The sequence below is a fragment of the Oncorhynchus tshawytscha genome, linkage group LG03, assembly GCF_018296145.1.
Source record: "Oncorhynchus tshawytscha isolate Ot180627B linkage group LG03, Otsh_v2.0, whole genome shotgun sequence".
NCBI lineage: Eukaryota > Metazoa > Chordata > Actinopteri > Salmoniformes > Salmonidae > Oncorhynchus > Oncorhynchus tshawytscha.
This window is the reverse complement of record NC_056431.1, coordinates 38,837,945-38,862,183: the sequence shown is the minus strand read 5'-3', so window position 1 is coordinate 38,862,183 and position 24,239 is coordinate 38,837,945.

Below are 24,239 nucleotides of genomic sequence, written 5' to 3'. Positions count from 1 at the left end.
GAGGCTTTTGATTTATGTTTCCATAGAATACCATAGCATACCCATTTCAGACAGAATATGTGGTATATTATACAACCTGTAAAAAAATATATATAAGGCAATGTTTATGACTCCCTTTCAAACAGCCCCTTATTTACCACTTTCTTGTATGGTATATCCCTTTTATACATATCAGTGGGTAATAGGCAAATTGGTAGGGGAGGTGGGTGGGGGGTGTTGTTTATCCATGGAGGCTGTTTGCATTTCAAATCAGGGAGGTATTAAACAATGGAAGTGTTAATGAATTTACCTGCAAAAAAAGTGTAGAATCGTTCACACAGACCTGATACCTGGTATTTTGGTTAGAGGTTCTGTGAAAATGCAGGAATCAATGAGGTGTTTTTGTATCCGTACCCATTTCAGATATACAAAAAACAGGTATTTAAACGCAGGCATGGGTAAAATAGTGGGATTTCGGTCTGCATGAAAAGGTTTTAATAATATAGGCTACATCCCCTCTATTTCGATGTAAATAATTCCAGTTTGGCACGCAGTAAAGGAATAATCTAAGATTAAATAAACTGATGAAAAAACATAGGCCTACCTTTTTTTCTCTTGATATTTTTCCATTTTGTTTGAGCTTTAATTGAGAAAATAATTGCATAATTCATTTGTTATTCGCTGGCTTTGTTTATGTAAGCGTCTCTTCCACGTTTTCTCCAGATAATCTCATAGACTAGGCAAAAAACAAACACCCCCTTTCAGTGCTTATTGTAAGATTTTATTTAGGTTTTCTTTCCCCGCTCTTGTTGTGGAAAGAAATCACCAGCTAAAAGCCGTCATAAAACCGCAGGGCTTCATTAACAGTGGGGGAAATTCGAGCCATTTTCAAACCAAAGGCATATAAAAGGCTTATCCGCCTTAATAACAACGTAATAATTTAAATAGCGATGCCTTGAGGGGAATTCTTTAATGAGCAAAGGACCCCGAACAACCGCAGAAATAACGACCATAACTATGGCGCAGCTTTTAACTACCGGGGCTAGTTAACTTTTCGTTTCAATCTAACCCCAACACCATCAAAGCATAACATTTTTGCATTACATTTTTCCAGACTTGGGGAAGATATACATCTCAAAAAAGTGAAAGGACCTTATTGTCAAATATGAACACAATGCGCACACATTGGGGTCACTCACTGTTGAGGGTGTTGGCATTCACTCCATTTTGAGAAACCTTTGTTACAATGTGGCTGCTGTTAATGTGTTGACTATTTTTGGCTTGCTTGCCTTTTGTGAGTATGTAGGCCTATGGTCATTTTGAGAAAGGTGACTTCCAAAAACGTTCCATTTCACTGCAAGCGTCTTCAGCAAATATCATGAAAAATACTTGGAAAATAGAAAATTCATCTATTGTGGTTAATGATGTTTAGGCATGTGTAAGACAAATTCCTATTTTGAAGCCTAGAAGCCGGACTGTAAGCTACTGGCAGAAACATGCTCCAAAACCCTGGATAAACTTGATTAAGATGAGTGTTCAAATCCTTGTGGAGGAAATCTGGCAGCGTGTTTGAAGTGGAAGCACCTGCGATGGACTGCAATATATATATCATCCAGTTGTGATGCTCTTGGAGGCTGCAGTAGGCTAGCTTATAGTCTACTCAAATAGGAAGCTGTGGCGTGAAGTCACACAGGCCTAGGCTATTCCCCATACTCGCACCTGCACAATAGCCCTAGGCCTATATTCATTGCATGCACCTGTTCTGATTCATTAAAGCACCAGTTAGAAACAAGCTTTTTACTATTTTTAACATGTATTTTATAAAAATGTATATTTATCAATTTGCAAATTAACAATAGCACAGATGTTTAGCCTTCTTCTAAATAATGTTTTCTATCTTACCGAAAAGGGGTGCAACTTTCACCGGGGACAGGGGGGACATGACCCCACGTTCTGAAATTGCATTTTTAGTTTTTTCATTGCTCTGTGATACAAAACTAACTATATGTCAGGCAGCATATGGAAATGTTTTGTAGCCTTTGTTTTGTCCCATTTCAACAGAAGTATGATGTACCATTGAACCATTAGCTAGCAAAGCTAGCCAACAGTTGGCTAACGTTAGCTAGCGCACTAACTTTAGCTATTCTTTTTGCCTCAATCCCACTAGACCTAAATCAAACGATGAAACCAGTGGCCAAACAATTGAAGATCAATATTCTGACTTTTTTTTTTAGCTCAATGTGAGTTTTCATTAGTCAGTAAAGCAATGCAACATTATTGATCTGTCAGTTTCCCTAGCCAATTCCCTACTTTTCACACTGACATGGTATAAACAGCTCAACAGGCTTCACTGTCATGGGGCACAGTCAGTACACAACAATATGCTCATCATGTCTTAGCAGGATCAGATGGTGACAGGTGTCCCCCCAGGGTCAGACAGCCAGGGAATACAGGTCTCCAGAGCTCAGGTGAACTTTTAAGTATATTATAACAATCAGTGAATGGACACAAAGTTCCATCTTGAGTTGGGTAGGCTACAGTCTGGGGTCTGGGAATAATTGTCATTTCAATTGTTGAGCCATTGATTCTATTCATGGTTAATATGATGTTTAGATGTACACCAATGTAATTCTTTGTCATGCCTCATCTGAGCAGGATCAGATGGTGACAGGGGCCTTATCAGTGTCAGGCAGCCAGGGAAGACCAGTCTGTGATGGAGCTTAGGTAAATTCTTGCAGCAACAACACTATTTTCTTTGTGCAGCAAACAGCGGACAAGGAAGAAAGCTTCAACGATTGAAACTATTTTAAGGCAGTCTGGCAAAAGTCGAAAGTTCATTTCCAGACTGTCTTTTCCTGATGACACAAAACATGTACAACTCAAATTTGAGGAAGACATGGGAGACGCTATTGATGATGACGAATGGATACAGATGCAGTTTAAGACCATCCATAGATAGTTCTATATGCCAGTGAAATGGAATATCATCCACACAGAAATGTAATGTCTCTGCTGGAGGAGAAAAACACAAAAGGGGACATATTTATATATGGTATACAAGGCTTGTGTCTTGTGAAGGCTGGCTGAATTCTACCAAAGAGTGTGTTCTTCTATTTTAGGATGTCTGCAGATTGTCCCTTCAACCTTTTTTTGTTTGCTTGGAAATGTTGATACTGGAGACTGTTATCAGAGGAAACGGTGTAACCTAGCATTTACAGTGGCTAAGAAATGCATTGCCATTCATTTGAAGGTTGGTTATCCTCCCACAATGGGTGGAAGAAATGTCAAGTTATGTATCACTAGATTTGATTTAATACAAGAATAAGGGTATACTGTGCAACTTTCATAAGATCTGAATGCTTTATATGGAATGCAGTACGACAGAAATGAGTCTGTATTGAAAACATGCCCATGTCAGGGGAGATAACTATTTTGGCAATCCCTAGCTGCTGGGCTGCTCAGTCCTGGCCCTGTGTTTCTGAAATACGCTGGTTATCACTCTGGCCTTGGCCTAACACCTGAAACTAATAGTGAATGTTTCACTAAGATCCAAAAGATGTGTGGGTGTTTTGGGTTGGGCTGCTGCAGGGCCATGGACCACTAGGGGCAGGACGGGCTGACCCAGCTATGTTGTGTGCAAGTAAAAAGAGCTCTACAGTAGTATGAAGCCTATGATATGAATTATATGGAGGATGTACTGTTTCTGTGTGTTAATGTGTAGGTGTATGTGTGTTTTTATAACACTTTTGTTTTCCAAACCATTCCTTGAGAAAAAAAAAAGGGTCGGGGGTCTGGCTGAAATTTGATATAAAGGATGTCTTAACAAAGACAATCAAAAGTCTTTGTACTTTATTTGTAAGAGTTGTTCCATTTTTAGGCTATTGGTTAAAGGTGCAACACAATAGTGATGATTGAATTATCATTGACCCAGTTCAGTCTTATTGATCACTTAAGCATATTTAATAATGATCTCCTACCTAGCTTTATGACTGGGCATTTTTGCTTACTTTATGTAGTTCTAAATAGAATGGCCATGCGTCATATTAGATTGTGTAGAAATGCAGGAAATTAGCTTTAGATGTCCCCCAAAATGGGAGTACCCCCAGAACCCCACCAAGTTATACCCCCCACTTCTAAAACTAAAGTTGCACCCCTGCTTACCAATGATGAAGGCTACATTTCAGCAATGGATGGGCGAATAGATTTGCAATCTCTATGACGAATTTCAATCTACTTGTTTCAGGGTCACTCTCAGATATAAAGTGGCAATGAAATGATACATTTAATATGGTAGCAAGTGACATTGATTAAACTCTAGAACAAGTCAGGCATGGGAGATTATGGAATGGAAGAGTTTATAGATGGATAACCTATATCCAAGTAGCCTCTATGCACTTTATATCTTGCAAGTGTGGAACTAATCTTGGCATAGGTGTTAAGGTTTTCTTCCAGTGAAGGAGAGGAGCACCAAAACACAGCGTGGTTATTTTGATTCATCTTTAATAAAAGATAAACACGAACAAAACAAGAACCGTGAAAACCTAAACAGCCTATTCTGGTGCAAACTAACACAGAGATAGGAACAATCACCCACGAAACACTCAAAGAATATGGCTGCCTAAATATGGTTCACAATCAGACAACGATAAACACCTGCCTCTGATTGAGAACTACTCCAGGCAGCCATAGACTATTCTAGACAACCCCACTAACCACAATCCTATGACCTACAATAAAAACCAAGACAAAACACACCACATAAATAACCCATGTCACACCCTGGCCTGACCAAAATAATAAAGAAAACACAAAATATTAAGACCAGGGCATGACAATAGGCCTACGTGTAGGAAGGCTATAACTGGGCCTATTAGTTTGTCACAAAATTATTCTTCAACATTACATTTGATTAAAAAAATTTTTTTTTTAAAATGAGACCATTTATTCAATTATTAAGGCTATTTCCTTGCACTAAAAAGTTGAACTAATCAAATTCAGGAAAGTTAGGCATTAATGTAAATGAGAGCAATAGGACAAGGCAGTCTTGTTGGTAGGCCATGCATTGTAGTTGTGGGTGTAATGGAAGACGTCCAGGTGGCGATATGAGTAGGTTTCCGAGGACCATTTCGACCAAGTTCGGCCATTGGCAGTGATAACGGGCTCATTGTCCCACGCTCGCACAGTATGGTAAATCTTAAGTGTTTCCCATAAAATCTGTGGGGTTGACGCTATATGTCTTAAAGGTCCAATGCAGCCGTTTTTATCTCAATATCAAATAATTCCTATTTAACATTTAAGTACCTCACTGTGATTATTTTCAGTTAAAATTATCAACAAGAAACAACAATTTCTTAAGAGCAATTTCTCAAGCAAGAATTTTGCTAGGACTGTCTGGGAGTGGTCTGAGTGGGGAGGGGGAAACTGAAAATGAACTGCTATTATTGGCAGAGGTTTGGAACTCTCTCTCTTAAATGGGGGGGTTCTATTAAACTAAAATATGAAATTGTTTTAAGATGTTCATACCAAGAATCATTTAGCTATTTGATTTAGAATTTTAGGACCCCTTTAGGGATAAAAAATATATATATAAACAAATGATTTTATCAGACATTGAATTTGCCCATAGAAACACATTGAATAATAGATTCATACGTTGAAAAAACCCAAAAGGAAGTTGTTTTAAAGTGTCTGTCCTGTATCTGAGAGATGTTTTTAACCTATATTTAACCAAAACATTTTTTGCACAAAACACTTCCATACACTCTCTTGGCCTTCTCTCAACCAGCTTCATGAGGTAGTCACCTGAAAATAATTTCAATTAACAGGTGAGCCTTGTTAAAAGTTCATTTGTGGAATTTCTTTCCTTCTTAATGCATTTGAGCCAATCAGTTGTGTTGTGACAAGGTAGGGGTGGTATACAGAAGATAGGCATATTTGGTAAAAGACCATGTCCATATTATGGCAAGAACAGCTCAAATAAGCAAAGAGAAATGACAGTCCATCATTACTCTAAGACATGAAGGACAGTCAATGCGGAAAATTTCAAGAACTTTGAAAGTTTCTTCAAGTGCAGTCGCAAAAACCGTCAAGCAGCATGATGAAACTGGCTCTCATGAGGACCGCCACAGGAAAAGAAGACCCAGAGTTACCTCTGCTGCAGAGGATACGTTCATTAGAGTTACCAGCCTCAGAAATTGCAGGCCAAATAAATGCTTCACAGAGTTCAAGTAACAGACACATCTCTACATCATCTGTTCAGAGGAGACTGCGTGAATCAGGCCGTTATGGTCAAATTGCTACAAAGAAACCACTACTAAAGGACACCAATAATAAGAAGAGACTTGTTTGGGCCAAGAAACACAAGCAAGGGACATCAGACCGGTGGAAATCTGTCCTCTGGTCTGATGAGTCCAAATTTGAGATTTTTGGTTCCATCCTCCGTATTTGTATTCCCACCGTGAAGCATGGAGAAGGAGGTGTGATGGCGTGGGGGTGCTTTGCTGGTGACACTGTCAGTGATTTATTTAGAATTCAAGGGACACCAAACCATTATGGCTACCACTTAGTGGGACTATCATTTGTTTTTCAACAGGACAATGACTCAACACACCTCCAGGTTGTGTAAGGGCTATTTGACCAAGGAGAGTGATGGAGTGCTGCATCAGATAACCTGGCCTCCACAATAACCCAACCTCAACCCAATTGAGATGGTTTGGGATTAGTTGGACCGCAGAGGGAAGGAAAAGCAGCAAACAAGTGCTCAGCATATGTGGGAAGTCCTTCAAGACTGTTGGAAAAGCATTCCATGTGAAGCTGGTTGAGAGAATGCCAAGAGTGTGCAAAGCTGTCATTAAGGCAAAGGGTGGCTACTTTGAAGAATATCAACTATCAAATATATTTAGATTTGTTTAATACTTTTTTGCTTACTACATGATTCCATATGTGCTTTATCATAGTTTTGATGTTTTCACTATTATTCTACAATGTAGAAAATCGTGAAAATAAAGAAAAATCCTTGAATGAGTAGATGTGTCCAAACCTTTGACTAGTACTGTAAGTGTCTAGCCCAAGCTGTTCTGACGCTCCAGACAGAAGTTGGCAGATCGGCAGAACCGACTTCAGACGAGTCCCATGACACTTGTGGGGGACATAGAGCAACACGGAGAATACCATCATGTTCGTGAGATTCTCATCTTTCCATAGAGTCATTTTAGTTTCTATGCCAAACCGTTTGGACGCTACAGGCGTTTTCGTGAGAAGCAGGGAGCAGTGCTCGCAATAGTCTCCCAGTTCTATTTTCTATTAGTTTACAATTCTAAACTTGGCAAAAAGGGAATGGGAACAATATCAAAGAAGGAACATGGCATTCTCTCGCCCTCGTTTCACAGGCCTGCTCCTGCCCATATCAGATACGTAGGTGTTGACCGACTAGCTCACTAAACAACACAGTGCTGGGCGTGGCCCAGCGAGTGGTGCTTTCCAACCCGCTGGTTCTGGATGGAGGTGAGCACTTTTCTCCACGATGGCTTGCATAGCTGTCCATTTGTGCTCCGTTTTAATAGGCACACTGTTCGTTACAACACCCCTTTCATTATTTCTATCTCTCTCACACATACCTTTTTCTAATGACGCAGTGCAAAGACACGTGCTCTCTGTTCACAGCAGTTTATTCCTGGGCGGAGTGTGAGATTTAAGTTTGGGGAAGCTTACAATGTATCTTACTGCCGTTTCTACCGATCTGAGTGCCGGTTATGATTTTTGTATTTTCATCTTCATTTGAATAATAATGTTTCGTTTCTCAAAATCATAGTCGTAGTCAAGTGGAACCATTATCATTCACAATGGATTTAAATGAAAAAACTGGACTTACTTTTTTTTTTACTGTTGACTTACTGTGTGAGGTGAAGAAAAAAATGACTGAGAAGATCTTATTAGTGGTGGTGAGACATCAGACACCCCCAAATGGGCACTTTCCTACATTTGTAAGCAGCAGGCCAGTTAGACTACTTCTATGCGTGCTCAGGCGCACGTTCTGTCAACATTAAGAGGACGGAGAAACCAGACACACCCTCAGTGCTCACATGGAGTGCTCCAAACAAAATACAATGGCATTTTTTACAAAACTCATAAATGATGGTATGAAATAAATAATGAATGTGTTAGAATTGCAGGGAGACAGCTCAGCACATTCTGGAGAGAGACATGTCTATATCTTCGCCACACACCCCTCCCCTGCTTCTTGTCTCAACGTTTCAAATTATACTCAAGACACATTATCTTCACACATATTTTAGATGCATTCATTTTCACTGACAGCCTCATCTCAGTAATCAGCTAGGCCTATTGCAACGTATGCTGCCCAAATTGCGGGCTTCCCAACTAGGCCTACACATTTGTGATTTGAAACAATCCACAGCTTTAAAAGAAGTGAATCATCCTCTGTGGTTAAGTCATTCTATGTCTTTTATTTATTTTTGTATAGACAGGAGTAAATTAATTTTGGCAAATTTATTTCAATTGACTTCAGGCTATAATGACTACTGTTACCGAATCTTGTCCTATAATTAGGCTACTCATTACATTAGGACTTTTATTCCATTTTTAAGCCAATGCAATCAGCACCCAATACTCTAAACATCGTCCCATGGTTATGCAACTAGGGCTCTAAAGTGCAACAAAGTATTTTGTTGTGTGACCAGGAGTTTTATTTTGGGAGCACTGTGTGCCTAGGATTTTTTGTTGTTGCAGGGTTGCAAAATAAATGTATAAATGTATATTATTCAATTATTGCACCCACACTGCTCGTGCACGCCAACGAGCGTCTGCGTTTCCAAGCTCTAAAATAGAAGTCAGCTCTATTTGTGACGTAGATCGTGCTGCAAGTTCTGCCTCTCCCATCTCCTCTTTGGTTTATAGAAGTAGGTACCCACGTGCCAGCTCCTCATTGGTTATACCCACGTGGGTGACTGAAAGACGAACGAGGTCGGTGGCGATAATGAAAGTTGCCAATCGCAATATAAAGTCCAGAGAAGAAAAGGCCTAGGAGGGGAGATGACTAGAAACGATTCGGTTTTATTTGTGGATTAATTGTCAGAGTAGAGGACCTTGTGCATTTCAGGTAAAATAACAACTCCATGTTTATATCCCAGGACAAATTAGCTAGAAATAGAAAGCTAGCTAAATAGGACAAATTAGCTAGCTAGTGCAAATTAGCTAGCTAAATTGCCATAAATGTTTAATGCTTTTCGACCTGCCCCCAAATGAATGTAGTTGGTTCAGCGTTTGTTTTGATATTTTAACCTGCGTGTCGTGATTGCGTTTTGTGTGGGGGGGGACAAAATAAATGTATGCACGATGGCGCACGACGACACAGCCGGTTTGGGTTCCGTGTTAGGAATGTGTGCCTGATGCCACCCATCATCTCTGATTCTCCACTGGGGCAATATCAAGTGTGCCTATACACTATTTAGTGTGGTCTCAATCAAATGATCCATAGCCTACAGGCTACGAAGAGCATGCTCGGAGAAGCATAGAGCAAAGTTATATTTCTATGATAGCTGCTGGGATGATGTAAATACAACTAGACTGCATTACACACTGCGAGGGATATTCCAACCCTGAGCCCCGACCTGCTCTGCTCTTGCTGATCAAAAACATTTAGTGTGCTACCTTAACCAATGGATGTGCTGTGTAGGCCTACGGTGGCAGTTCAGGAGAAGTCAAAGGCATCTTCCGCATTTTTTTTTTAGATTAGGCCTAGTCCAGAAAATGCATTATCTTGCGAGCGGACGAGCCTATAGTCTATGTTCTGTTCAGTTTCAGAAGGAGAGCGCGAAGATGAGGAGGACCGGAGATCAACTTTGATAGCTTGCTACCACTATAATGGATTTGATTAAATTAAGAATGTTTCTTGACCATGATGCAGGCCCATTTATCAGTTATTGACCTCACAATAAGCCAGATTCGAGTAATTTACATTGTGGTGCTGAAACTTGAATCAGCAGCCCTGGCACAATCAATAGGAAATGGACAGCTCATGGTGCTGAAATTATGCAAATTTGAGTAAGCATAATTAATTTCAATGACTTTAAGAGGGCTTTGTGGTAGAGTCTATTTCTTCCTATTTAAGAAATAAGAGGTAGATCTACCTGTTTGACAAACAAAATCAGGCTATAGGCTGCCATATCAATAGATTTTGTCTGTCAATTCCTCCACCCATCATGCACTCTTTAAATAGCCTACCTCATGTTAGTGAAGGGATGTTAAGTTAGAACCAAGACTAAAATTGAGGGGGTAGGAGAGAGTATGCCATAGGTCTACTTTTATGAAAGGAAATGGTAAAAAGCACAGGCCTACCTACCCCTTGTTAGCTTAAGATTTTGAAGAAAATAAAACGGATCTGATTAAATAAAGTGATCTATAACAGCGCTTTGGTCCGCAATTCTTTATGCTAGAAACAAGCTGTGAAATACCTCGGAAAGGCGTGACTCCGATGCATATGGGGATATCATTGCTTCTTTTGTTTGACATTCAGAAGCTGAGCTACATACAACCTTCTCTATTCAAGGATAAATAAATGGCTTTGCCCGGGAGTGATCTAGTTGGGTCACTATCAATTGATTAAGCTATTCACTTTCTGTACAATAGAAGGTGTTCCAACCCAGACAGCTTTTAGGGAAGCACTTTTGACCTTCGGTCATTGGGTTTAGCCATGGATGAGTAGCCAGCAGTTCAAGCTTAACGTTTTCTGCTTCGGTAGGCCTACTCTGTCTGGGGTGGAAAGGTAGGCCTACCTCTTTAAAGTGCTCAGATTCCTAATGACATCTCAGATATATTTATTTGCAAACAGAGACAGTTTCTCTAATACACACTGATTTGGCATTGGAAAAATATGATAAGATGAACGTCCATCCATACTTAGCCTTTTACTATAAAGGAGATCTTTCCACCCATACTCTTGTCCACGGTGGTCTGTGAATCCACAACCTTCAGGCCCGCAGCCCTGTGGGCTATCAAAATGTATACTTTACCATGTAATGCTTACAGGAAGACGAACAACAATCTTCTCTGTCCAAGAAGACTGCTATTCATTTTATGTTTTTAATTAGGCTATTATTTTGGGTATAGGGGAGGATCACTTAAAAAAAAGAAGCTTTCAGGTAAAACATATTTTGCTGAAGGGAGGGCCATCCATTTTAATTTCAGAGAGGTCCAATTTCCTCCATGTAACCCTTATTATAAATAACGTTCACTCCCTAACGATAAGGTTTCGCTGTACCGTTGTTTCCGAGTCCCCTAGAGAGCAAAGCAAGTGCAGATTCGTTAAGTGTCATGGTTGCACCATCACTACAGCGAAAACAGCTAGCTAGCTTCTAGTCCAACCAGGCGCAACATCTTCATCCTCCTATTGCGGACCGCTGGCACCACATTTTACATTCATAAAACATGTGGGGGTGGGGGGAGGCAGAAAGAAAGGAAAAGGGATAGCTTCTTCAGGAGATCAATGACCCTAGCAATGAGTGACACGTCATCGTCACAAACCTGCCCTGTCCAACTTTCAATGTGATGAATCTCAATAGGGAACGTGCTTTCACACAGTTTACAGAAACCCAATGTTCCACAAATGACTTTGTAATTTCACAGAGAGTTATTCCTATCAACATTTTAGCTTTTATAATACACACATGTTTTTACAGCGTTACTAATTTGTTTCTCAGGAACAACAGTAAGTAGTTAGAATTCATAGAGGCCCAATATAGGCTGTATCGCAATCAATTAAATTGGGAGCACCAGTGCTATGGTGTCGACCTCACATGCTGTGGAAGAAGTCAGGAGGACCATAGAGTGTGCGAGAGTCAGAATGCAAATGACCATACACTATTATTATTGGAGGAGATTGGGAAACCATTGGCTCAACCAAAGGCCTGACTTTGTCAAATTGGCTTCAGCTTTGACAAACAAAACAAGTGGCGTGTAAAGTTATGCTCTGGCGACGGTGTTGAGGATTGCTATTAGAATTGTCATTATTAGTAAAAGTATTCAGTTGTAAGTCCTTTTGTGTGTGTGCATTTCATTAATACGTGAGTACAGCACTTGGTGCACCTGCTACAAGGTTGGGCCTACAGTCCACTGACTAACCCTACCAGGTACCATTCGACATGTGGGCACCCACACAGCCTAGAAGTCAACTGTTTATTATTTCTACTTAAGTAGATCCTGATTAGTGTGACTAATATCAACACCATTTGAAATCACTACATCATTGGCGTTTTTCGCCCTCTTAATTCGATGCCGTGCCGAGCAGGTGCCAAATATTCCTGCCAGCCACAATGTTTACCAGAGCCTTCCAGGAATCAGTCCGGATAGGACCGCCACACACTCCAGCCCACCTCATGGAATTCCAGAATTCCAGGGACGCTGCTCAAAAAACAGAACGCAACGCCCGGCCCCACCATACCTTCTCTCCAAGCTCCCGGACAAAAGTGAATAGGCAGAGTTTCTGTCCTCTACCCTCCCTTCTCCTCTTCCTTATCCCCCTCTCCTCTCCTCCCCTCCGTCTTTAATCAGGATCTGTAATACTTTGATCCCCCTACAAAGAGGGCCCTCATCATCCGACCAGGGACTGTGTGTGATTGTGTGTGGGGGGCTGGCGGGCCAAGGTCCAGCCCAGGAACGGCTCCTCGTGTATGGGGAGCGGTGGTTTGGCAACCCCCTCGGAAATATACTCTGGAGTCCCGGAGAGCTAGAGGACCGGATGACGTGGCGGAGGCACATACGTGACCTGGATGAAGCCAGCGAATGATATGCGTTGTGGCCATGTTTATAGTCTAGTGTGCACTCTGCATTGCAGATGGCCCTTAGCATGAGGAGCTTCTATCCTTCATTTTGATATTAGCACTTTACCATGTGATAACGGTGTCATGAGAATGTTATTACATGACCTAAAATGAGTAATAACATTGGCAGCTGAGTTGAGGTGATACCATCATGTCTTATCTGTGTGATCTGTTACGAGAGTGTCGTGTATCATGACAGGTGATTGTCTCTACCATGGTGGTATGTTGTGACAACTGTTATGTCATTAAGGCGATGCGTCAGTGCTTTGACAGTAGTGCTCATGTAGAAGGCAGGCTGACAAAGTATGTGTGCGTGTGAGGTCAGTGTCACCTCACCTGTTGTAAGACAGTTCAAAAAGACAGTTTCCAGTGTGTGAATGCACATGCTTATAGGACTTTTCACTCTAATGATCCGAACTGAGCTGGTTACGCATCCACCATTGTTGCTGGAACTGTGCAGAAAAGGACCATGTGAGAATTAGTTGTTTGAGTTTTGATTTGGTCGGCACGATAGTGTGAAAGGCTGTGTGTGTGTGTGTGTGTGTATATCGCAGTGTTTTAGCCAGGTGGGGCTTGCTTACGTTGTACATAAACATCCCAACAGAAAAGAGTCTTCAGCAGCTAAATCCCTCTCTTATCCTGTCAATTGGCAGAGCAGCGGATAAGTGATGAGGTACTGGAAACTGGGCTTTGGGCACAGAGGAGTCCGTAGAGATGGCTGGATGAGATGACCAGGTAGGGAGCTCCAAACACTAACCATCCTCCATCTTCCCCCCCCCATTCCTCTCTTTCTTGCACCATACTCTGCAGTGGAGGAGCTGATATAGCACTACAGTTGTGTTCATGTATGTGTCTGTTTGTGCGTGTGCACACGTGTGACATGTGTGTCCCATCCCATTCTGTCCCTGTCTCCCCAAAGCCATGTCTCCCCTTCATCCTTTGGAGTGCCAAACCTCCCCCTCTTCACCCCTCCCTCTCCCTTCCCCTCACTCCACCACAGGGAGATTTCCGCTGACTCTCAGAGCGGAGAAATTAAACTGGACAACAAAATGGGTTAAGAACACTAAAGTGGTTGTAAAGATGGCTGTAAAAAGGCAGTGGTGGAGGAATGCCAGGACAAGCCAGGCAGCCATGGGGGAAATAACCCACCAAACTGAACTGACCTTCCAATTCAAGGCCCCAGTCTGGTAGCTTGGTGTGTGTGTGTGTGTGTGTGTCGGTCTTTGAAGTGGTTTTAATAGTGTGGTTTCTTTTAGACACCTGGGCCATCTGGTTACTCTCACACAATTTAATAAAAAAAATTAGAGAAAGTTGAAAGAAAAACATAAAATGGTGGCGAACATATCCCATCCCCTGAATTCCACCTAGAGTGAGCACTAAAAGTGTGGGGACAGTGACAATTTGTTCGTTGTTTTTGCTCTGATACAATGACTGTGAGGTTGAAGTGCAGACTGTCAGCTTTAATTAGAGGGTATTTTCATCCATATTGGGTGAATCGTTTAGAAATTACAGCACTTTTTGTACATAGTAACCCCCCCATTTTAAGGGATAATGTCTTGTCATTTTGACACAATACCTTATACATTATTAACCATTCATTTCTATTGGGCACAAAATTATCTGAAACACAGCCAAAACAAACAGCAAATGTATCCAACAAGATTAGGAAGGTGTTCCTAATGTTTTGTATACTCAGTGTACAGTACATACTCCACCTTTGGTGTTGTGCCTCACTGCAGTCTCTGTCAATGGTCAGAGCTGGACTTGTCTGTCCAGCCCATGTGATTTGAAACAGATTAAACAGAAGGCGCTGATCCCGGTCACCTATATGGCCGAAACGTGATCTGGCCCCGGGCCCAGCCCCAAACTGTGACAGGTTCCTCTTCATTAGCACAGGGGCCAACCCTGGGGTCAGCACAGGTCAGGCTACCACAGGAGCCCACGCAATCACTCACTCTTACCTTTTCTCCTGCCTCTCTCTCTGTTTAAACCAACTCCCTCTCTCCTTACATGCTTTCACCAGTTACGTCCATCACAGTGACTACTCATCTTGTACAGTGTTTGTTCTCCGATTCAGGATCACACTACTACATGGTTAAGGAAGAATGCAGTCTAAATCATTAATGTGTGTGTCCTCCCCTGGTGGTAACTGGTTAAAATAATGAAATAAGCAACTAAAAGTATTCTACTAGAGATTATGTCAAACAGGGATATATACATATCGATATAATATCATCCAAAAATAATAGAACGATATGTAACTGTATTGATTCCTGTATCGATTTCAACTAGGAACATTTTTGAGGTGCAGCTGGCCCACAAACTAATTACCGACCTGGGTTATCAGTTATCATTAAAAATGGCAAATATTTGCCTGCACTTTTTGGCAAAATATGTAGAATAGCAGGAAATTCAGCTGTAAAACTGCAAATGTTTCTCTCTGCCACTGTCATGCCCTGATCTGTTTCACCTGTCCTTGTGCTTGTTTCCACCCCCCTCCAGGTGTTGCCCATCTTCCCTATTATCTCCTGTGTATTTATACCTGTGTTCTCTGTCTGTTTGTTGCCAGTTAGTCCTGTTCGTTCAAGCTAACCGGCGTTTACCTGTCAGCTCCTATTGTTTTCTTTTCTCGTCCTCCTGGTTTTTGACCTTTGCCTGTCCTGACCATGTACCCGCCCACCTGACCTCTCTGCCTGACCCTGAGTCCACCTGCCATCCTGTACCTTTGTCTTACCCTGGATTTTCAACCTTGACTTGTCTTTGCCTGCCTTGACTTGTCTTTGCCTGCCCCTGTTGCCACAATTAACATTGTTACTTTGAGAGTGCATCTGGGTCTCACCTTGATTACTGAGAGTACGAACTGGCCATGACTGACCCAGCAGACTTGGACAAGATCCACTACGCCATCTCCTCCCAAGGAGACACCATTGGTAGGCACGAGGAGTTTCTTTGCGGTATGATGGAGGGGTTCCAGTCCACGGCCGAAGGTCACAACCAAGCATTGGACATTTTGCGGGAGCAAGTCCGTGGGTTGCCTTCTAGGCAGCCAACCATGACAGTAACCTCTCAGCCCCTCTGTAACTCGGCTGGTAGCAGTGCCATCACCCCGGTTTCCCGGGAACCCCATTTACCTCCCCCGGAGCGCTATGATAGAGATTCCAGAACCTGCCAGGCCTTTTCTCCCAGTGCTCCCTCGTTTTCAAGCTGCAGCCTTCTTTGTTCCCCTCAGACAGCTCGAAGATCGTGTTTATTATTACGCTGATGTCCGGGAGGGCACTCGCCTGGGACATGGCGGTGTGGGAGTATTCGTGGCAGAGGTGAGAAAGGTGTTCGAGGCTCCAGTGTCCGGGAGAGAGGCTGCCCAGAAGTTACTCCAGCTTTGTCAGGACACCCTCAGACTATATGGTGGAGTTCCGCACGCTAGCAGTGGAGGGGTACCTGGAACCCGGAAGCACTGTTCGACACATTCCTGCATGGATTATCGGAGGAGGTAAAGGATGAGCTGGCAGCCTGAGAACTACCGATGGATCTCGACTCACTCATCGCTTTAACCATCCGGATCGATGGTCGGCTATGGGAACGTAGGAGGGAGAAGAGGTTTGATTGCACGTCCCAATTGCTCACTCAGGGATCCCACATTGCAGCTGAAACTCTGGACGTCCCCGAAAGGATCCGTGCTAACCCGACTCCCTCCAAGAGCCCCCGGAGAGTGCCGATTCACCTCTTCCCGAGCCGATGCAGCTTGGCAGGGCTAGGCTGTCTCCAGGCGAACGCGTACGTGGACTTGAGACCTAGAGTTGTTTGTATTGCGGTATTGCTGGTCATTTTGTGTCTACCTGTCCCTTCAAGAGAGCTAGCTCATTCATTGGAGTGAGTACACTGGTGGGTCTGAAAGATAATTGTTCTTCTCCCCTTACTCGCCCCCTCTCCATGCCACCCTGCTGTGGGGCGATCAGTCCGAGTCTCTCCAGGGACTCATCGACTAGGGGGCTGATGTGAGTCTCATGGACGTTACCCTGGTGTCCGAGCTGGACATCCCCACTCAACCCCTCTCCATTCCCATGGTTGTTAGAGCACTGGACTGGTGCTCTATAGGCCGGGTCACCACCAGACCACCCCCGTCAGCCTATGAGTGTCGGGGAACCACAGCGAGGCTATCCAATTGCTACTGGTTGAGTCTTCGCAGGTTCCCGTGGTATTGGGATTATTATAGCTCCAGCGACATAATCCCTCCATTGACTGGGCTACTGGTGCCATCGTGGGCTGGAGCCCATCCTGTCACACTCATTGCCTGAAGTCAGCTCTGCCTGCCCCGGGACTTCTTCCTGGGGGCTTGGTAATGGCCACAGACCTCTCTGCCAGCTCCGCAGAGTACCAGGACCTACCGGGAGGGGTTCAGTAAGGCCTGGACCACTTAGCTTCTGCAGCACAGACCGGTATCTAAGAGGGTCAAGTCTGAGGCACTGGCACGTCGCTATAGGGCCATGGCCACACCCCCGGATGCCGAGACCTGTCCCCCCCGCTCCAAGATCATTAGCCCATCTGCTGTCCGTCCTCTGTTGCCCTGTACCTTCTGTATTTTCCCTACCTTTTCTGTGTCTTGAGTCAAAACCATGTCTGACTGCCACTTGTCTTCTGTTTCTAGGCCCATCCCTCCCCTCGTGTCATTGATGGCCAGCCAGCGTACACGTTGAGACACTTCCTGAGAGTTCAACCACGGGGAAGGGGTTTCCAGTACCTGGTTGACTGGGAGGGTTATGGCCCGGAGGAGAGGTGCTGGGTTCCCACTAAAGAAATTGTGTACCCGGCCCTCATAACCGACTTTCACCGCCGGCACCCCAGTCAACCAGGTAAACAGGTGGAACGCCAGGTGGCGTCCCTAGAGGGGGGATACTGTCACACCCTGATCTGTTTCACCTGTGCTTGTCTCCACCCCCTCCAGGTGTTGCCCATCTTCCCTATTATCCCCTGTGTATTTATACCTGTGTTCTCTGTCTGTTTGTTGCCGGTTCGTCTTGTTCGTTCAAGCTAACCAGCGTTTTCCTGTCAGCTCCTATCATTTCCCAGCCTCTCTTTTCTCGTCCTCCTGGTTTTTGACTTTTGCCTGTCCTGACCATGTACCCGCCTGCCTGACCTCTCTGCCTGCCTGCCACGCTGTACCTTTGCTCCACCTCTGGATTACTGAACTCTGCCTGTCCCTGACCCTGAGTCCGCCTGCCATCCTGTACCTTTGCCTTACCCTGGATTTTAGACCCCTGCCTGCCTTGACCGGTCTTCGCCTGCCCCTGTTAACATTGTTACTTCGACAGTCTTCATATGCGTCTTATCTTGATTCCTGATAGCCCCATAGCACAATTTGTAGAATTGCATGAAATTAGTTAGAAAATGTCTAAATCTTCTCTCCACCCCATAGCGACATGTAGAATTGCAGAAAAGGTGCTTTATAACTGCAACATTTTCTCTACGCCTCATGGCAAAATTTGCAGAATTGTAGGAAATAAACGTTTCAACTTAATGTTCCGCTTTGCTGTCACGAGGGGGGCCGCTAAAATGTTTTGCTCGTAGACCTATGAGTCACTGTGGCCCCTCATGATGAGCTCCATTTTTTGTGGCCCCCACTCCCATCAAAGTTGTTCCCCCAAGATGTAAAGATATGTTATAATTCTTATATCATCATTCCAAGCGAGAATGAAACCATTGATATTCCGATCTTCAGTCCTTTCACAGTTCTGCACATAAAGTACATCTACTAGATCTTGTATTTCCTACGATGCACTGACATCGTTCTTATTAGGAAAGATGAATAGCACCCTTTTGAGATTATATCTAGATAACATCTAGTGCAATACAAATAGAGAAGAAGAAACACACCCAATGCTCCTTTTTGATTAATTAAATAATAGCCCGTTTATCTTGGCCTGAGCTTGCATTGTGTCATGATACCCTTAAAGGTACAATCTGCAATAACAATGTAGAATCTGCAATATGTGCAGCAGCTCAATGGTCAACTGGGAAAAACCTGCGAATGAATAGTTTGAATAGTTTGGAGTCAACTTTGAAAGGTTTGTCAATGTAATATAAACAAAAGTCGGATGACTTTAACATAGTAAATGTTACCTTTAAAAGCAATGGGAGACACTTCCTTACAGATCATCATTATAGCTATTGTTAAAGCAAACAATAACTTTTGTCTAGTTTGGGAGGTGCGTGTGGTGTGGGGGTGTTGGATGTGTGTGTGTGTGTGTGTGTGTGTGTGTGTGTGTGTGTGTGTAACAGAATGCATGTGGTAATATTTTCCTTTTCCAAGGTTACTTCAGACTGCGGGAATTGCAGCATCAATGATGTGAGCCATTTTAAAATAACCATTTTAAAATGACAACTACTCTGAGGGGGTAAAAATTCCTCTCCTCCTTTCTTTCACTCTCACCATTTTTTTTGGACTCATCGAGGATGAAGGTGGTGTTTCCTGTATAATTTGGGCTAACACAACAGGCATAAATTGAGTTAATATGAAAAATAAGGCTTTAGCGCTGTGGGCTATTTCTGAAGTCTCTTGAACAGGACGATTGAAGGAAAACAAGTGAAACATTTTTTTTGTGTGACATTTTATGACTGGCATATAATGGCATTATCTTTACATGCATATATAGTGGAGAGAGGTTAAAACAATGGAATTTGGGTGAAACCTTCGAGTTTAATAATTTAGGGAGTGCAACTATGTTTGCTTCTCTTGCTGTGTGTTTAGTCTAGTGATATATTTGGGTTTGAAGTGAAAAATACGAACAGTCCACTTTGTGCAAACCCTTGTGAATGTGGTGTCATTTCCCATGATATTACATTATTTTTTAACCTACTTTTAATTTCAGTGCTGAAAATGAAACTCACCAGAAAATGTGTAAATTTTCACATATTTTTGAGCTAGTCTGTAAAAATATCTCTATATATATATAAATATATATATCTGACCATTTTATAAATGGTATAATTGTGTGAAACGATAGCATTTTTGTAAACCCGCTCGCCCCTTCACCCCCCAAGATGAATGGTTTTGACCACAAAAGTCTTGCTTTACTATGCGCTCCACTGCTTCGGTCAGCTAGAAACCACAAGTGACTATCCAGATATTGAAAAGGCACCTGCAAAAGAAAATTCAAGAAACTTACAGTAACATTTAATTTGTAGCATGCATTTCACATCCCCTGTGCAAACCATGAGCAGGGCTGACTTTGCTGTACAGCAGCCGAAGCCTGTCAGCAGCCTACCTTTCAAATGTTGCACCGTGTCTATTACAATGTAAAATAAATGCATATCAGCTATCTTTCAATAGCTTTCCATATTACCGGAGCTTCATCTTATTCTTTCTAACTATTTCTATGGCGGATTCGCGGCAGCAATTTATAAAAATAGATGGTGAAGTCAAAGATAGGCCAGTGGTTTCCATTTGTGGGAAAATGATCCCTAAATCAATGCTTATAACAAATCCAACTCCAGAACCAGCTGGCTAATCTTTCGTTTGCGCTGTTCTGTGAAGGGAGTAGTAGACAGCGTTGTACCAGATCTTCAGTTTCTTGGTCAATTTCTCGCATGGAATAGCCTTCATTTCTCAGAACAAGAATAGACTGACAAGTTTCAGAAGACAGTTCTTTGTTTTGGTCATTTTGAGCTTGTAATCAAACCCACAAATGCTGATGCTCCAGATACTTAACTCATTATAAGAAGGCCAGTTTTATTGCTTCTTTAATCAGGACAACAGCTTTCAGCTGTGCAAACATAATTCAGCTGTGCAAACATAATTCCAAAAGGGGTTTCTTTTAGCCTTTTTTCAATTAGCCTTTTAAAATGATAAGTTGGATTACTAACACAACGTGCCATTGGAACACAGGAGTGATGGTTGCTGATAATGTCCACCTATGTAGATATTCCATTACAAATCAGCCGTTTACAGCTCCAATAGTCATTTACAACATTAACAATGTCTACACTGTATTTCTGATACATTTAAATGTTATTTTAATGGACAAAAAAAATGTATTTTCTTTAAAAAACAAGGACATTTCTAAGTGGCCCCAAACTTTTGAACGGTAATGTACATTTCCTCACTTTGTCAGGAAATTACGTTGAATTAGTGTTGGCAACTCCCTCTGTGTGGGTCCTTTTAAACCGCCCCTGAGAGGAAGCATGAGGACACGCACAAAGACAGGTATGCGTTCGCACTCACACAAGCCGGTTTTCTGCTCACAGACTAAGAATCACTTTCAATGCAGAATCTCTGATATTGCCATTGGTCACTCATCCTAAAACAGGAAACAAGCATGGCTTCATCCGGTTATGGGAATGAACAACCATTGGAAAAGCATCTCACATGACATTTTTCACATTTTAGTGACTTACAGTATTGGGTGCATACATTTTTGTACTCTTCCGCCGCGGGGATCAAACCCACAACCCAAGCCTCATGCTCTACCAACTGATCTACACGGGACACCATCAAACCCTGTTCGATCCAAAAGTAGAAGAGCAATGTGTGTGTGAGAGAGTGCTGCAATAGTAGGTCCATCTTCCCACAGTCACTGTGACCTAGAGGCCCATCTCTTCTGTGCCTCTGGCCTGACGCACCATATAACTTATATAACAAATCCTTCCTTATTGTCCCATGGGGAGCAGTGTGTGTGTGTGCGTGTGTGCAGGACAAGTTACAAAAATGTCTCTATCGGGGCCCCGTCATAAATATGGGATCCTCATTGCCTGTAGGTCTCATGGTTAGGGTTCCCAATAAGTGGGATCTGTAATTTTCGGTGCTTGTCATCCTCCAGCTGTCCTCGTCCTTATCCATAGCCACCACGGCCACTCAGGCCTGCAATTAAAAAAAATACTGGAGGATGAGCTACATTCAGCGACGAGGCCTTTTCTAATATGGAAGATGGTAATGACAGCGCCAACTGACGCTGGGAGGCAGGAGGACGGGTGAAGAGAGAGAGAGCGAGACATAGAGTGGAACAGGGAGTGATAACCGCAGACCGAACTGTCATTGTGGGGATTAGAGAGAAAATAGCCGGCGGGGTTTTCTGCAAAACCAGCAGCCCTGCCTTTGGGGGTGGTTCTGGGGAGTTTTGTTGTAGGATAGAATCGGCCATTTTGGATTTTGTGGGCTGGCCATATTAGGTTCCAAGACGTGTCGTAACTCAAAGGGGAAAGCCCCGGCCCTTCTCTGACCTTCAGGGCCCGCAGAGGTCAGCCGCCTGCGGTGTGGGATGAAACGGAGTCGTCAACGAGTTCGCAGTGAGACGGTTGGTCTACGTGCTGGGAGTGCAGCCAGTCGTTACTTTGTCCCAGGGCTCCAGGACCCCTAAAAAGGAGTGCATTCTTTCAATTTAATGTCGTCTTTCTTAGTCTCATGGTGTCGCGGAGCTTCCTGACAGGCCTCTTTCACATCTCGTGAGACAGTCAATATTGGCACTCATGTCTCAGTTTTCTCTGCTCCCATAGAGGTGCTCGAGATGTGTCCAGGTCTCTTTGCCTTAGCCACAGCACCGTGCTCCAACTCCTTTGATTTATGAATATTGAAACACCACCTTCACAGTGACGACACACCCGACACAGCGACATTGTTTGTGTATAGGCAGGGGATGACTGAAGAAGACCGCTTAGCATTGGGACTTTTACTCTCTCTCTGTGTTTATTTGACTGACCAGTGGCAGGCCTGGTTCTGTTTTTAGTTTGGAGTGTTTTTTTTAATGTCCCCCCCCAACTTCCTCCAAACACAGACTCACTTGTGTTTATTTGGACACTGGGGTTGACCTTTGGCCCTTCCAAATGGGTGGCTAAGCCTGCTTGTGGCTACTGTGAAGCCTAGGACCTAAAGGTGTCCGCATGCTTAAGTTCGGCTGGCGCCTAGGACCTTCACTTTAAAAATGAGGAAAAAAGTGGCAGTTGTACTGTTTTTCCATTTTGAGATGTTGTAGCAAGTATACACTTCCTCAATATAGTCAGAATTAATCGAGAATACCTCAAGAAATGTGTCATTAATTTAGCAGTTTTTGCAGAGGAGATCTTCGTCGTGCAATTTTACATCTAGGTTGTTTAGTGCAGCATTTCATAACGAACAAATTTGCATGAAAACGAGTTGCCTCCATTGAATGACAACAAAGACTTAATTGAAGAATCCCTACTGTTGACCAATCACCAATGAAGTGGTGTAGACTTTGGCTAATAACTTCGGCTTGCCTCAGCAAAAAATGTTGTGTGTCGGAACAGCTGAAAAAAACCTGTCACAAAATGTAATCATAATATATGCGCAAACTCTTCCGAACTGTTTTGGCTGGGAAGCATGCACAGGCCTTAAGCCTCTACTGCTACCATACATAGCAGCACGGTCAAGGCAGCTTTTCTCTTCGGAATACTAAATACTTACTGTACAGGTCTGAGGCCCGTTCCAATAGTTTAGATTCCTTCTGACCTTAGTCACTGATCTGTAAGGGATTAGGTAAGTGAAAAAGAGATTATTGGCTTCTTGTTTCATTAATCCTTCCCTCCCGGATCTGGGATTAAGGGCGAAGGAAGGTATACCTTTATTCAAACATCAATGTTTAGTTCCAGTTGCAGAACAATTTTGTAAATACTCACAGGTTGTCGACTAGTTTTCATCTTTCGGTTGAAGTGTGGATTGGGATGAGAGCGCTGGGCCAGTAACCAAAAGGTCGCCGGCTCGAATCTCTGAGTTGACTTGGTGAAAGACCTGCTGATGTGCCCTTGCGCAAGGCACTTAAATGTAATTGCTCCAGAGTTGCCGTCAATAATGGCTGATCCCTGGCCGTGATGGTGTCTTAGGGGAGAGTGGGATATGCAAAAAAACAATTGTATGATATACACTTGTACATGTGTGAAATAGAACAAATGTTAGCAAGCATATAATTACTATTATTTACAAAAAGCTGACCGCAACATCAGAGCGGCTAAGACATGCTAAATGCCAAGCACTCAGCGACACAGATGCTTCATGCCTTTTATGAAAGACACTTTGTGTTAACTCATTTAACGCATTCCGTGTCTGAAACTATGCATGGTCCTGAAGTTTGTCAGTATCTGGGTGTATGATTCATGTATGATTCAAGATGGGCCTCGAGTTTGCATGACAGCCTTTTCCCCTTTTAGTTCAACCACTCATCTGACCATAAGCCCCCAGTGGGGGAAAAAACAACAACAAGGCATCGTGGTTTTTCCAAAACGTTATACTTTATAGTGTAGATGTCAAAAGAGAAAATGTTAGAGCTAAGGTCCCGAGGGGGGGAAAAGTATTATTCTGTAACAATGGAGAGAACAAGAGTCAAAAGAAAACAATATAAAAACAGATGCATTTCGTAACAGATGCATTTTGTAAACCTATAACTGTTCTTTTTTTTACCACAGTGGTCACAGATATTACTG